Source organism: Schistocerca serialis, chromosome 1 (assembly GCF_023864345.2).
Source record: "Schistocerca serialis cubense isolate TAMUIC-IGC-003099 chromosome 1, iqSchSeri2.2, whole genome shotgun sequence".
In the NCBI taxonomy this organism is placed as follows: domain Eukaryota; kingdom Metazoa; phylum Arthropoda; class Insecta; order Orthoptera; family Acrididae; genus Schistocerca; species Schistocerca serialis.
In genome coordinates this window covers 1,260,932,157-1,260,947,777 of record NC_064638.1, presented here as the reverse complement: position 1 = coordinate 1,260,947,777, position 15,621 = coordinate 1,260,932,157, and the positions used below count along the sequence as shown (strand labels likewise).

General features: G+C 41.5%; 1 protein-coding gene across 1 annotated transcript in view; it reads right to left on the bottom strand.

Moving 5' to 3' along the window:
* The window catches only part of LOC126456806 (Down syndrome cell adhesion molecule-like protein Dscam2), a 567,168-nt gene that overhangs the window by 451,481 nt on the left and 100,066 nt on the right, over window positions 1–15,621 (bottom strand). The gene's annotated exons all lie outside the window — the stretch shown is intronic.

Here is a 15,621-nt window from a genome sequence, read left to right as displayed (position 1 = left end):
TTGACTGAACCTGTGACCAAGAGGCATTATTGTTTAAGACATTTGAAATAAAAATTTAAAAAAATTATTACCTTCATATATATTGACGAAACATACACTCTGATCATTACAACATCCGCAATCGAACAGCATCGGCTGTCTAGCCCATCAGAACAACTGCATACAACATGCTCACAACTAGTCACGGCCCACTTCTCAATATGCACTCTCCACGACGACTTCTCGACAAGAACTCTCCACTACCACATCTCAACAAGCACTGCCAGTGGAGGCGGCTGAATAATACTCTTTGGCGTAATCTCTGGCGCTGTGACTCAGTGTAGCCACCTTTCAACCATTAACATACGTGAATATAATCTGTATTTTCGTAAAAGAGAAAGATTGGCCCCCAGTTTTAAAGAATATAACAGCAGATCTAATTTAGTGCTTAGTTTTATGTATGTAATTGATTTTCTAATTTATTTTGACTATTCCTAGTTAATATCGTTTGTTAGATGGGAAAATCAGTAATTGTTTCGTAACTTAAATTCTATTGTTGACATATAAACAAATATAAATTCTGCGCCGATTATAAACGTTTCTAAGACGAAATGCTAGTAATCTTAAAGTATCTATTTGGCTATATTCGAAAACATGTTAACAAAACCAGCCCTGAATTAATTCCAAAGTAATTAACAGTTTTGTCAAAAGTTTTATTTGCATAATGATATTTTTTAATTTCATGATTTAGACAAATAATTCGGCTTAACCCTTGCAGTAGAAGAAACTGTTGGAAAGGCGGAATTTTTCGATATATTCAGTTAATTGAATGAGTTAAATTTTAATTGTAATTTCTGTAAATTTTTACTTAGAACAATGTTTAGTATCAGTACCGGTTATTGTGATGATATATAAGAGCTCGAATTTTGATCACGAGACAATCAGTCCACGCCCGAGTTACAGACGAGTGACCTTTACTAGTTAGAACATCAACAAAGCTTCAGATTAACTATGAAATAAGTGTTAAACAATTAGGCCGTGTGTAAAAACCAGTGACAGTGTCTGCTCCATACGTACCTGATTATTCTTCAAGAACTGTGAACTTCGTGGTTAGGTTTTACTGCTCGTAGTTGTTCAACAAGAAACTATTGTAGCAGTATGTGGAGTTTCGCCTGCAAACTATTAGTGAGGCTTACGGCAAGTTCAAACTGTAGTGCACTGGCCATGCACATATAACTTAGTATTATTAGGGTGTTGTTCAAAGCTAAAATTAAAGTACTGTAAAACCTAACTGTGCATCTACAGCCTACACATTTAAAGTAGTCAGTGTCGCAATCCACAACCCATATTTCAGCCAGTGTAGCAACGCAGTACGAAGACATTGAGGACAATCAACAAACATTAATCGACGAATAAATGAAAGCAGGTGGAACCGCTACATTGGGGCCTCTGATCAGTGGCTTAAATTCTTAAATTGATTATTTGTAAAAAAAAAAGAAAGATAAAGGAAGATTCTGTTGCTCATTCTTTGACATGGTTGTTATTGTATTACGTTTATTAGTGTAATGCGTTCTGTAGACAAATATGAACTGTCAAAGGAAAAATAACGTGATTATCGTGAGTCCATCCTTCCATGTGTCCTTTTCTGTCTTATGCAAGGGGATTTGATTATCTTCCCGAATGTGCTCTGCAAACCGAAGCTTAAAATTACCTTGAAAAGCTCCTCCTTGCTGCATTTGTGCCTTGAAAATTACAGGGAGTGCACCTTTCGAAATATCAGCGGCTGTCGAAGATGTCACCTGGCTGCATTCCCGCAAGTTATTTGTCCCTTTCTCTTGGGGAAATTGCATTTCCTTAGGATTCTTCCAGTGAATCTCACTCTTACATTTGCTGCAACTAGGAATAGTTTGACGTGGTCGTTCCACATCAACTCACTCTGGGGGAGGGGGGGGGGGACGCATGTAGACGTTACAGGGGTTTTGCAATTTCCTACTTCTCTAAACTGCATTATCAAAGCATCGCTTTTTGGCTTATATCACAGCTCATCTAATACTAATAGAGATGCAGAAGCGCTTCTCTTGCTTCCGTAAAATTTAAATCATAATTCGTCGATTATGGCATTAATAGGCACCAAGAAAGCCAATCTACGATCATCTGGTTAGTAAAGGGTGTGATCTCAGTCGGAATAAAAACAACCGTAGAGTCGACATATGCTATAAGTGAAACCTTTTTTTTCAGAAAGTAATATTGCCTTTACATTTGCAGAAAGTCATATAAACTCGATTACGAAGCATAAATGAGACATGCTTAATTTCATTTTGAACATTATCATCAGCGCTAGGCTCCAAATCAGTAACAAGTACACCAATATAAAACGGACTTGCACCCTGAAACAATATATTCTTTGCTTTACGCAATTTCTCCATAGTAGGCCAAGCCTTAGCTTCCTTAATTTCACATGGCGTCTCAGGTTTAGAATAGGTAGCAAATTTCCATTTGTTTTTTTTTTCCTATATACTTTCTCCATGGGACACCTGTAGAATCAAACCCTTGAATACCAAACTCTCCGAGTTTATTACTACATGCTGTACGTACTTTCTCTATAAGTCCTTGTTCTTCAAAACAATTTTACTGGCTTCATTATCATTAGTAATACGTATAGCACGTTCATGTACCCTACAACAATTCGTTACAATTTTGCTAATAATCACTGAGCTATTATACTCATTACCAAAAAACGCACATTCATACTTAATATCACAATGCCTTAAACTAGGAAAACCTTTAGCTTTACTATCAAAGTATCCTTTATCACCACTTTCGTCGTACTTAAGCACTAAATTATATACGTTTCTGTAAATTCCGTACGCCATTTACACATACAACCAAATACAGGCCTTGAAACAACTTTCTCGGACAATATGTCCTCATTTTCTTTGCCCGAAAAAATCTCCACAAAATCGGGACCGCCTCGTCGGGACAATCCTCCACCGTGTCCATATCTCCCTTCACAACAATACAAAGACCAATATGACAATCCGCACGTACAACATTGAAAAGTGACAACAAAGCCTCATCAACAATAGCAATCTCATTGAACATACACTACTGGCCATTAAAATTGCTACTCCATGAAGATGACGTGCTACAGACGCGAAATTTAACCGACAGGAAGAAGATGCCGTGATATGCAAATGATTAGCTTTTCAGAGCATTCACACAAGGTTGACGCCGGTGGCGACACCTACAACGTGCTGACACGAGGAAAGTTTCCAACCGATTTCCCATACACAAACAATAGTTGACCGGCGTTGCCTGGTGAAACGTTGCTGTGGTACCTCATGTAAGGAGGAGAAATGCGTATCATCACGTTTCCGACTTTGATAAAGGTCGGATTGTAGCCTATCGCGATTGCGGTTTATCGTATCGCGACATTTCTGCTCGCGTTGGTTGAGATCCAATGACTTTTAGCAGAATATGGAATCGGTGGGTTCAGGAGGGTAATACGGAACACCGTGCTGGATCCCAACGGCCTCGTATCACTAGCAGTCAAGATGACAGGCATCTTATCCGCATGGCTGTAACGGATCGTGCAGCCACGTCTCGATCCCTGAGTCAACAGATGGGGACGTTTGCAAGACAACAACCATCTGCACGAACAGTTCGACGACGTTTGGAGCAGCATGGACTATCAACTCGGAGACAGTGACTGCGGTTACCCTTGACGATGCATCACAGACAGGAGGCCCTGCGATGGTGTGCTCAACGACGAACCTGGGTGCACGAATGGCAAAACGTCATTTTTTCGGATGAATCCAGGTTCTGTTTACAGCATCATGATGGTCACATCCGTGTTTGGCGACATCGCGGTGAACGCACATTGGAAGCGTGTATTCGGCATCGCCATACTGGCTATCACCAGGCCTGATGGTATGGGATGTCATTGGTTACACGTCTCGGTCATCTCTTGTTCGCATTGACGGCACTGTGAACAGTGGACGTTACATTTCAGATGTGTTACGACCCGTGGCTCTACCCTTCATTCGATCCCTGCGAAACCCTATATTTCAGCAGGATAATGCACGATCGTGTGTTGCAGGTCCTGTACGGGCCTTTCTGGATATAGAAAATATTCGACTGCTTCCCTGACCAGCGCATTCTCCAGATCTCTCACCAATTGAAAACGTCTGGTCAATGGTGGCCAAGCAACTGGCTCGTCACAATACGCCAGTCACTACTTTTGATGAACTATGCTATCGTGTTGAAGCTGCATGGGCAACTGTACCTGTACACGCCATCCAAGGTGTGTTTGACTCAATTCCCAGGCCTATTAAGACCGTTATTAAGGCCAGAGATGGTTGTTCTGGGTACTGATTTCTCAGGATCTATGCACCCAAATTGCGTGAAAATGTAATCACATGTCAGTTCTAGTATGATGTATTCGTCCAATGAATACCCGTTTATCATCTGCATTTCTTCTTGGTGTAGCAATTTTAATGGCCAGTAGTGAAAATATCAATAAAGCACTATGCGAAATTGTCAGATCGTACTTACTCTTAACGTGTACATCAACCTGCCTATCTTCAAGAGATCACATCAGAATATATGACTACTGACGCCAACGGCCACTTTTAAATTCCTCACAGAAAATTACTTTATGAAGCCTATTATAATAGCTCCAGAAACCGAACTCAAAATAAAGGGCCGTAAACACATCGTACTTGCGACCAATTACTTTCTCAGTTGACGTACTTTTACCGAAATTTGAGCCCCAAAATAAATATAACTCTTGCTTACGTACCTTCTTGGACTGAAAGGACGAATTATACCAATCCACAACTTATTAAGGCCAACCACTATACAATAAATCACACCTGTCCAATTCAGTACTTCTCTTCTGCTTGGAACGATACGACTTAAAATACTTCTCAGTAAACCTCGCTCTGTTCCAATTAGACACAATAAATGGATCGGGTATAGTTCAATACAGTCGTTCAACTAACCCACCTACAAAGACGAGCATTAAGACAAAGCACTTTCATTACAATTAATAAAGGGCTCACAATCAAAATTAGTACTGTAAATGGAACAAATATTGGTCTTTCCGTCTGTTCATGTACAATTTTGTGCCTTTGTTTAAGTTGAGGGTCAACTACCACAACCATAATTAACTGACGCTCTTCTTCGCGTATTCTTGCATTTCGCTTTACTCAACCGATTTTCGTGTATACCGTAGCATCATCCACCAACAACGTCACTCAATATTTCACTCAGTGTTCGAAATTGGCCACCAGATGATTCATATGTATTGTTGACAGAAATTTGTCAGTGGCACACAAACGAACTTACGTTCACATCCGAGGATTTCACCCCGTGCAGAAGGGCGCGATGAATAATTGTGCCTGCTAGGAAGTTCTCAATTCAGTCACAAAGCTGATTCGGGAGGCCAGGTTAGGTGACAGTGCGGCACTGTATCGAACAGTTTAAGAATGTCAAGGAACATCGCATCGGATTGAACGCCGCTACCTATTGCCTTCTCGGTCTCATGAAAGAATAATATCACTTTTTGTCTCTATGTACCTTGTACCAGTTTGTGGAAAAATTCTCGGCCCTATAATTAAATTGAGAATTTATCTATTAAAAACCATTTAATTCCTGAACATCATCACCTTTAATATCGGTACACTTCATTCACCAGCGTTCCAGTGACATTATCACATCTTAGTAATGTTGTTGCGGACCTACTGTAATAGCCTCATCTACTCTTGCAATCGCTTCTTGGCCGGATGATAATCGCTGACCAGCAAGGAAGACACAGATTTTCAGGAAGAGACTGAAGTCTGAGAGAGCCAAGTACGGTGATTAGGCCAGGTACCCAACACTTCACACGTCTGATCCCTCAGTTTTTACACTGCCAAGATACTTTTGTGGACAGGTGCACTGTCTTGATGAAAATTTTCTTTTGGAAGCAAGGTGTTTTTTATAGAATTTTTGAATAAACATTCGTTAGGTGGTGAGAATAATATTTCAGTCAATATTTAACCTTTTTATAGAAAAAACGTCTTTCGCATTCCGAACAACAGATGCTATCACCTTTCTCGTTGATGGCATGGCCGCCTTTGGAGATGAACCGGGTTCTGTCCACTGTTTTGACTGCTGTTTTTGATTCTGGCGTGTAGTTGTGAATCCATGTTACATCCACTGCCACATGTCCGCATAACACCACTTTTGTTTTTACGGAAACACCCCAAAAACTGTTTTGAAATTGAGCGAATTCGTTCGTGATCCGCCGTGAGCAGGCTCAGAATCCATCTTGCACAAAACTTGCTCACGTGAATTTCTTCGGGCAGAATGATATGTCGTTAATGGAGATGGCCAATAAAGACAGTCAGACACCTACAAAAAGGTAACACATTAATAAGTTTATTTACATCATCAACACTTAATAATTGATGTATACATACCCAGGTAGTACGGTAAGGTCCATCTATCGTACTGAGTTGTATACAATGAGAGTAATGTTCTTGATAGAAACAAGTACTCATTGATGCTGATACACACGCGCAAGCCACTGACACGTATTATTGCTTAGTAGGATCATGCTAATTCGATGTATCTTTCCTCACTGCAGTCTGCCGTACTAAAATAGGTAAATTTATATTTTCACAGAAAGTTATTTCTATTTTTATGTTTTTTGAAGCCCCACAGCTTCTTCAGCGGTCTCCGCTTCTTGGTGACAGGATAATATTTAGTTTTCACCACTTTAGTTATTGCATTTGGGGAGAACTCGTAATGGCCGCAGGTCCGAAAGTCCTCAGAGGGTTTGTTTCTTTATTTGAAATGTCTCATTTCTAATTTACTATTCAACTAAAGCCTTGGGGATCCTATGCTGATACCAGGGTTCGGCTCTGATGGTACGTACTCCTCGAATGTGACATATGACATGCTGAATTCGTCGAATTTTTCATGAATTTTTGTAGACATGAGTTTGATCATTTCCTTAATACGATTCACGCTGAGCTCCTGAAGCTGTGTATGGACGCACGAGTACTGTAAAGCACTATGTATTCATCGACGGACTTTATTTTGTAACACCTGGATGTGCTGTATTTCGGTCTAGCGAGGCCCCATGATGTGCTCCCATAAAAGATTTTTGATGTGGCCTTGTAGAATCTGAGATGTTGAGCTCACTACTACGGAATAATGGGCGTCAGTTCCCCCTCCATGCCAGATAATTTAAGTTTCTGATCTTGCACGTGTCAATGGAAAAAAAATGCCAATCTACATCTACATTTATACTCCGCAAGCCACAAAACGGTGTGTGACGGAGGGCACTTTACGTGCCACTGTCATTATCTCCCTTTCCTATTCCAGTCGCGTATGGTTCGCGGGAAGAATGACTGCCGGAAAGCCGCCGTGCGTACTCGAATCTCTCTAATTTTACATTTGTGATCTCCTCAGGAGGTATAAGTAGGGGGAAGCAATATATTCGATACCTCATCCAGAAACGCACCCTCTCGAAACCTGGACAGCAAGCTATACCGCGATGCAGAGCGCGTCTCTTGCAGAGTCTGCCACTTGAGTTTGCTAAACATCTCCGTAACGCTACCAAGTTTACCAAATAACCCTGTGACGAAACTCGCCGCTCTTCTTTGGATCTTCTCTATCTCCTCTGTCAACCCGACCTGACACGGATGACCAATACTAAAGTATAGGTCGAACGAGTGTTTTGTAAGCCACCTCCTTTGATGATGGACTACATTTTCTAAGGACTCTCCCAATGAATCTCAACCTGGCACCCGCCTTACCAACAATTAATGTTTTATGATCATTCCACTTCAAATCGTTCCGTACGCATACTCCCAGATATTTTACAGAAGTAACTGCTACCAGTGTTTGTTCCGCTATCATATAATCCTTCTTTCTATGTATTCGCGATACGTTACATTTGTCTATGTTAAGGGTCAGTTGCCACTCCCTGCACCAAGCGCCTATCCGCTGCAGATCTTCCTGCATTTCGCTACAATTTTCTAATGCTGCAACTTCTCTGTATACTTCAGGATCATCCGTGAAAAGCCGCATGGAACTTCCGAAACCATCTACTAGGTCATTTATATATATTGTGAAAAGCAATGGCACGCCAGTGGTTACTTACCGTCTGTAGACATCTCTCCATTGAGAACAACATGCTATGTTCTGTTTGCTAAATAATCTTCAATCCAGCGACACAGCTGGTGTGATATTCCGTAGGCTCTTACTTTGTTTATCAGGTTACAGTGCGGAACTGTATCGAACGCCTTCCGGAAGACAAGGAAAATGGCATCTACCTGGGAGCCTGTATCTAATATTTTCTGGGTCTCATGAACAAATAAAGCGAGTTGGGTCTCACACGATCGCTGTTTCCGGAATCCATGTTGATTCCTACAGAGTAGATTCTGGGTTTCCAGAAATGACATGATAAGCGAGCAAAATAATGTTCAAAAATTCTTGATAACTGGGACTACCTGTGCTCTTTTCCAATCATTTGGAACCTTCCGTTCTTCTAGAGACTTGCGGTACACGGCTGTTAGAAGGGGGGCAAGTTCTTTCGCGTACTCTGTGTAGAATCGAATTGGTATCCCGTTAGGTCCAGTGAGCTTTCCTCTCTTGAGTGATTTCAGTTGTTGCTTTTCTATTCCTTGGACACTTATTTCGATGTCAGCCATTTTTTAGTTCGTGCGGTGTTTTAGAGAAGTATAGATTTAAGTGTCAGGAAGTCCTTTCTGAAAGTATTTGTGTGGATGGTAGCCATGTATGGAAGTGAAACGTGGTCGATTAATAGTTTAGACAAGAAGAGAACAGAAGCTTTCGAAATGCAGTGCTACAGAACAATGCTGAGTTAGATGGGTAGATCACATAACTAATGAGGAGCTATTAAATAGAATTGGAGAGAAGAGAAATTTGTGACACAACTTGACTACAAGAAGGGATCGGTTGATAGGACATGTTCGGAGGCATCAAGGGATCACCAATTTAGTATTGGAGGCCAACGTGGAGGGTAAAAATCGTAAAGGGAGACAAAGAGATGAATACACTGAAAAGATTCAGAAGGATGTAGGTTGCAGTAGGTACTAGGAGATGAAGAAGATTGCACAGGATAGAGTAGCATGGAGAGCTGCATCAAACTAGTCGCTGGACTGAAGACCACAAGAACAACAAGAGTTTGATCTCCGATCTGGTGCCTTCAGATGGCTCTCACATTATTGTGTTGGAGAGAAAACTTGCTATGAGCTTAACGTGATAGTTGTCTGCGATCGTTGTTTGGTGCCTCATCTTTCGTAACAAGTTCTCAGGGCACACCTTATTATATGCGTTTTCCACGTTTAGAAAAACAGCAGCGCTCTAGGTTGCACTGAAATTTTTCGTTAGATGTTATCTAATTCTCAAGCTTTCCAGGCGAGGCGTTGTCATGTTGATTAATCCAGTTTCTGCCGGTTATTCCCGTCTTTCCTACACGATATTTCAACTGCGTGACTCGCAGTCTTCTTCAAGTGCTGTCTGATACTGACTCCAGCGTGGAACGAGTCCGGTACTTATGCCTACGTTGTGCTAGGCGCTCCCTCTGCGGTCCGCACCGCCACGGACAGAGAGTCTGACGCGGCGCTGACCGCAGTTTATCAGCGTACTTAACTTTTAACATTATTCGGTACAACTAAACTACAATTTCTTTCAATTGTGCAATGTGTTAACGTGACGTGACGGCCGATGTGAACTGGCCTTAAACAGCGGGGTCCCAAATCACGTGACAATTTCTGGTTCTACATCTACATCTACATCCATACTCCGCAAGCCACCTGACGGTGTGTGTACCTTGAGTACCTCTATCGGTTCTCCCTTCTATTCCAGTCTCGTATTGTTCGTGGAAAGAAAGATTGTCGGTATGCCTCTGTGTGGGCTCTAATCTCTCTGATTTTATCTTCGTGGTCTCTTCGCGAGATATACGTAGGAGGGAGCAATATACTGCATGACTCCTCGGTGAAGGTATGTTCTCGAAACTTCAACAAAAGTCCGTACCGAGCTACTGAGCGTCTCTCTTGCAGAGTCTTCCACTGGAGTTTATCTAGCATCTCCGTAACGCATTCGCGATTACTGAATGATCATGTAACGAAGAGCGCTGCTCTCCGTTGGATCTTCTCTATCTCTTCCATCAACCCTATCTGGTACGGATCCCACACTGCTGAGCAATATTCAAGCAATGGGCGAACAAGTGTACTGTAACCTACGTCCTTTGTTTTCGGATTGCATTTCCTTAGGATTCTTCCAATGAATCTCAGTCTGGCATCTGCTTTACCGACGATCAACTTTATATGTTCATTCCATTTTAAATCACTCCTAATGCCCACTCCCAGATAATTTATGGAATTAACTGCTTCCAGTTGCTGACCTGCTATATTGTAGCTAAATGATAAATGATCTTTCTTTCTATGTATTCGCAGCACATTACACTTGTCTACATTGAGATTCAATTGCCATTCCCTACACCATGCGTCAATTCGCTGCAGATCCTCCTGCATTTCAGTACAATTTTCCATTGTTACAAGCTCTCGATACACCACAGCATCATCTGCAAAAAGCCTCAGTGAACTTCCGATGTCATCCACAAGGTCATTTATGTATATTGTCAATAGCAACGGTCCTATGACACTCCCCTGCGGCACACCTGAAATCACTCATACTTCGGAAGACTTCTCTCCATTGAGAATGACATGCTGCGTTCTGTTATCTAGGAACTCTTCAATCCAATCACTCAATTGGTCTGATAGTCCATATGCCCTTACTTTGTTCATTAAACGACTGTGGGGAACTGTATCGAACGCCTTGCGGAAGTCAAGAAACACGGCATCTACCTGTGAACCCGTGTCTATGGCCCTCTGAGTCCCGTGGACGAATAGCGCGAGCTGGGTTTCACACGACCGTCTTTTTCGAAACCCATGCTGATTCCTACAGAGTGGATTTCTAGTCTTCAGAAAAGTCATTACACTCGAACATAATACGTGTTATGGTTGACAACAAGCGCAGAATACAACGCTCATTTCGCTCATTTCTTCTCAATGGCATTCTCTAACGGTAAGTGCTCTAGCCGGCTTGTGCGGTATCGCTAGGCAATATCACTTGGTGTGTCTCGTGAAACTCAGTCTTTGCCCTGCGAGAACCAACCAGAGGCCATGCCTCTAAGATTCAAGTTGAGACAAAGTGGTCTGAAGAGAAAGGCACTCTTGGGCTGGCTGCAGATCAGCGGTTTCATGTACTTGGGTGAGATCGGTGCATGTTTTTGTCTTAATCTATGCAGTTCATGCGTATCTCATGCAAATCTTGCTGATCATGTTTATTTGAATCTTGTTCATGCGGGATAAATTCTCGTGATGACTGTTTGTTCAAATTATGACGAATACTTAAATTTCTTTGTAAGTAGATCGGCACCGTGTGACCCTGTAGGGGGCGATATCCATGTAGTATAATCACATCACATCATAATATAACCTCCGTTAGCGAATAAATTCCCTCTCCCTCTTCCTGCCCCCTTCTCTCTTTTTCTCTTTCTCTCTCTCCCTCTCTCTCTCTAACAAAAACCTCAAGACAACTTTATTGTAATATTTTTGAACCGGTGATATACATTTTGTTGTGTAGAGTTAAAAACCCATTTTAACCACCCTTATGAAGTTATATATTACGCACAGTATTTGGAAACATTAGAATCTCTTTGTAGCACGGTTCGGGTTTCATATCTTCACCACAGTAAACGGTTTCCTTTGACCTGCGCTTTATTTTCTTGCACGAATAGAGTGATTCCTTGTAGTACCCCACCCCTTTTTATTGTTTCATCACTTTAACAAATGAACTGCAATTAATTTGTGTTGCTTTATCCTGCTGTCTTTCGTACTATTTACAGCTATCAGGCAAGTCACCAGGTCGCGGTTTGCTGATGTACGCAGTTCAGGGCAATGACACTCAAAAAGAGTTTCTTCAACGTAACTTTCATTATTGTTTGTTAGGAGCTGAAAGTTTTTATTCCTAGCACTTAACTTCACAGTATGTAAATGGCAAATACATTTTGCAGCACGAGCTTTGACTCTAAGGTGAAAGTCATCACACTGTCAGGTTTTAATAATCAGTTTTATTGTGAACAGATTACGAAAATGGTTATTTCGGGAAATATAAAATGAAATTCCCCGTTGCGCTTGCAAAAGTACTATTATTGTTGTTATAATTTTCGAATCTGATTGTGTTTCAGGGATCCGTGTCTAAAATTTGGCCAAAATTAGGTGTAAAACTTGTTTTCAAATTTTAAATGAACACGAAGCCATATTTTGCAAGATTTCATTCATTGCTTCAAGTAGACATATCGCATACTCGAATAAAACAAACATGGTATTCTATTCCCGATGGAAGTTCGGTGTGGGACACCTACCTCTGACGGACCAAAGCGCGCTTTGTATTACCGCACGCCGCGACTTGCGGAATCAGACGTGAGTGTAGATGTTCTCAATCGCTTGGGACTTGATTAATGGCGCGAAACCCTGTTAGCGGCGAAATTATTTCGTCATCGTGCGGCAGTCCCATGATGTAGTGTTATAATGGCTGCATTATGCCACTAATGAATGAGTACTACCGGCTTTGAAGTGAACCGGAGATGGAGCGTGTTGCGAGCGCTATTCGCCAGTTGATCGATAAGAGCGTAGCGGAACTCTAGACTGCCTGCTGTCATGGAACAGGTGTTACAACACCTGAATTACATCTCCATCACGAGGAAGCAAAAGAGCAAGAGTGACACGCCAGTAATGAACCAGCGTACCTATTAACGCGTATTCTAACTGCACAGCGACTGCCGCATAGCAGCCGAAACTTAGTCAATTAAAACAAGGTTTTGCGATTCGAAGGAATGAATAGCAATACAGCAACAGTGCCTAAATCACATACAAAAGAAATCCAGAGTGTCTAAGGGAGCAAACTTCCTTAATATCGATAGCAATAAGAGGATAAAAATCACACGTACTCTTTAAAGCTTTTACAAAATTTTTTTACATTTCCTGACTGTCATTAGACTTTGTGACGCTTTGATGTTGTCCAGCCTCCGTGTATAGATTAACAAAACTTCTCTGTAATTACTACAGGCGGAGTCCAAGCTTAAATGTTCTCGCTTGAATGTTTCTACATAGTCCTTACTCGACTCAAGTGCAATTCTAACAGGTGGATTAAATATATTATGTTGATCAGAGAACTGGTCCTCAAAGATGCAACACATGAAACAAATGTCTGATTGAGAGATACATACCTCGCATTACGCTGACCTAATTCCATGTGTTGTGAATGCTGATAGAGTGACAAAATCCGCATATAGCTTACACGATTTTCGTTTCTTTCTACATGTAGAGCTTTACGTTTGTGATAATTGAGCCTGTTTCTACAATAGTTGAGCTGTGTTCCTGTGACGCCCACAACTGCATTCATCATGATGTACTGTAAGCCAAATAATTATTAGGTGATGTAGCTTTACAATACAATGCAGCGAAATTAGGTAATCGCTAAATGAAATGAAATCAAGTGCCTTTTTGAAATAAAATGCTGCCCTAGGAAGATAAATGACTTCTTTCAGCAAATAAAAACCAACGGAAATGTAATTCCTCAGTGTGGTAAGAGATCAGAGAAAATTACATTTAAACAGAAGTGAAGGTCAACAAATTAGCTTTTTGGTACGTTAATGATACTAGTCATCTATTTTCGCTATAAAAAAGTTAAAAAATGCTCATAAAATAGTGCCCAATGCGCTTTTCCAATACAGTTAATTTCTTTTTCTTTCTCCTCCTCATGAAACGTTTCTGCTTGCAATTTTTGACGTCGGCGATTCGTGCTCACTCTTGATATCACCGGCTTAAGGCTACACGTTGTCAGAAATTATTTATAATACATATAAGAGTTGTGTCGCTGGACGTAAGCCTGCGACATATTGCAGCGGTCTGTGGGTGGTTTATGATAACGAAATTATGAAGTGAAATTAATCATCACATCATTTATTTCTCCCACGGTCTATCATTTAGCTTCTTTGCCCTTTGCAGTCCTCTTCAGTTCACAACATCCTTCACATGGTCTCTCAATCTTGTTCGTGGTCTTCCAATTGGTTAACTATCCAGACAAATGTGTCAAAATCTTTTCATCAAATCGAAATTTGCTTTCTTTGGCACCCAAATATTAGGGTTGGAACTTGAGTACTCCGAAGACTGCCGTGGAGACATAACCGCAACGGAATCAAATAATGTCACATTTATCATGCGAGATGCATACGTCTACATGCGAGTTGCATACGTCTACACCTGAACAAAAATGGATTCTCGGTACCTATAACACACGTACGTGCTGTTATGAGAACACAGCCTCGTGTAGAAGTAAGTCTACTGTAGTGCTGTCACGATGTTTTCTAAACAAGAACAATGAATTTGAATGTACCTAGCCGAGCGGTCTGAGGGCGCTGCAGTCATGGACTGAAGGGCTAGTCCCGGCTGAGGTTCGAGTCCTCCCTCGGGCATGGGTGTGTGTGTGTTTGTCCTTAGGATAATTTAGGTTAAGTAGTGTGTCAGCTTAGGGACTGATGACCTTAGCAGTTAAGTCGCATAAGATTTCATACACATTTGAACATTTTGATTTGAATATACCAGAGGATGACAGGACAAGAGCGTCACAAAGTTTTCAAGGATTGCGGGGAATAGGCATTGCCTTATCGAACAATGGCAACATGGGCAAAATCTTTCCACGAGGAACGCCAGAATGTGGTCGACATTCGCCGGGCAGGTATTCCCCGTGTCAGTGAAGAAGGAAGTATCTGATCTTGCTGCATTATTGGGTAGTGATGGGCGGTAACTTTATACGATATGTGAGTTGTCTCCAGGGACAGGATTGCCTCAGACGGACTTTGTTTCACATTCTGAAGGAGCACCTGGTCATGAGAGAAACTGCATCACGATAGGTTTCCATCATATGCCGGAATTGCAGAACTGGCTACGGTACGAAACTGTTCATAACCATTTGAAACGCTGCTCACGTGAAGCAGAGACTTTCTTAGGCTGAATAATTACGCTGGATGAAATAGGTCCGAATCGTAGGAGCCACAATCAAAACTAAAACGTCAGTGACACGAATGGTATCATTACGTATCGCCGCGACGATCAGAAGTTCGTCAGAAGCCCAGCAATGTGTAAGATGATGATCATGTACGACTGCGATGGTTTTATTCCAAAGCGTAGCGTTCTCCAGCGGCAGACCGTCCTTGAATTATTTTACTGCTGACTTTCGGAACTCAACCTGCGACCAGCTTTCAGTACGTGGGGACGAAAGTTTCTGCGTAAGCCAGTCACTACTTTGTAGGATGAAGCTCGGCCGCTTAAAATGCAAGCTAGGACTGATTCGTCCTGTTGATGGGGTTGGGAAGGTCTGTACCATCAATTATACTTCCCAGACTTAAGCCCTTGTGACTTCAGCTTGATTCGTAAGATCGAGGAAGCACTTTGTGATAGCTGCTAAATTGTTACAGAGATTCGTCGTACAACAGCTTGTAATATCTCTTTATATTCGATGAATTATTCAGATACAATTCTACCCTTGAATGACGTT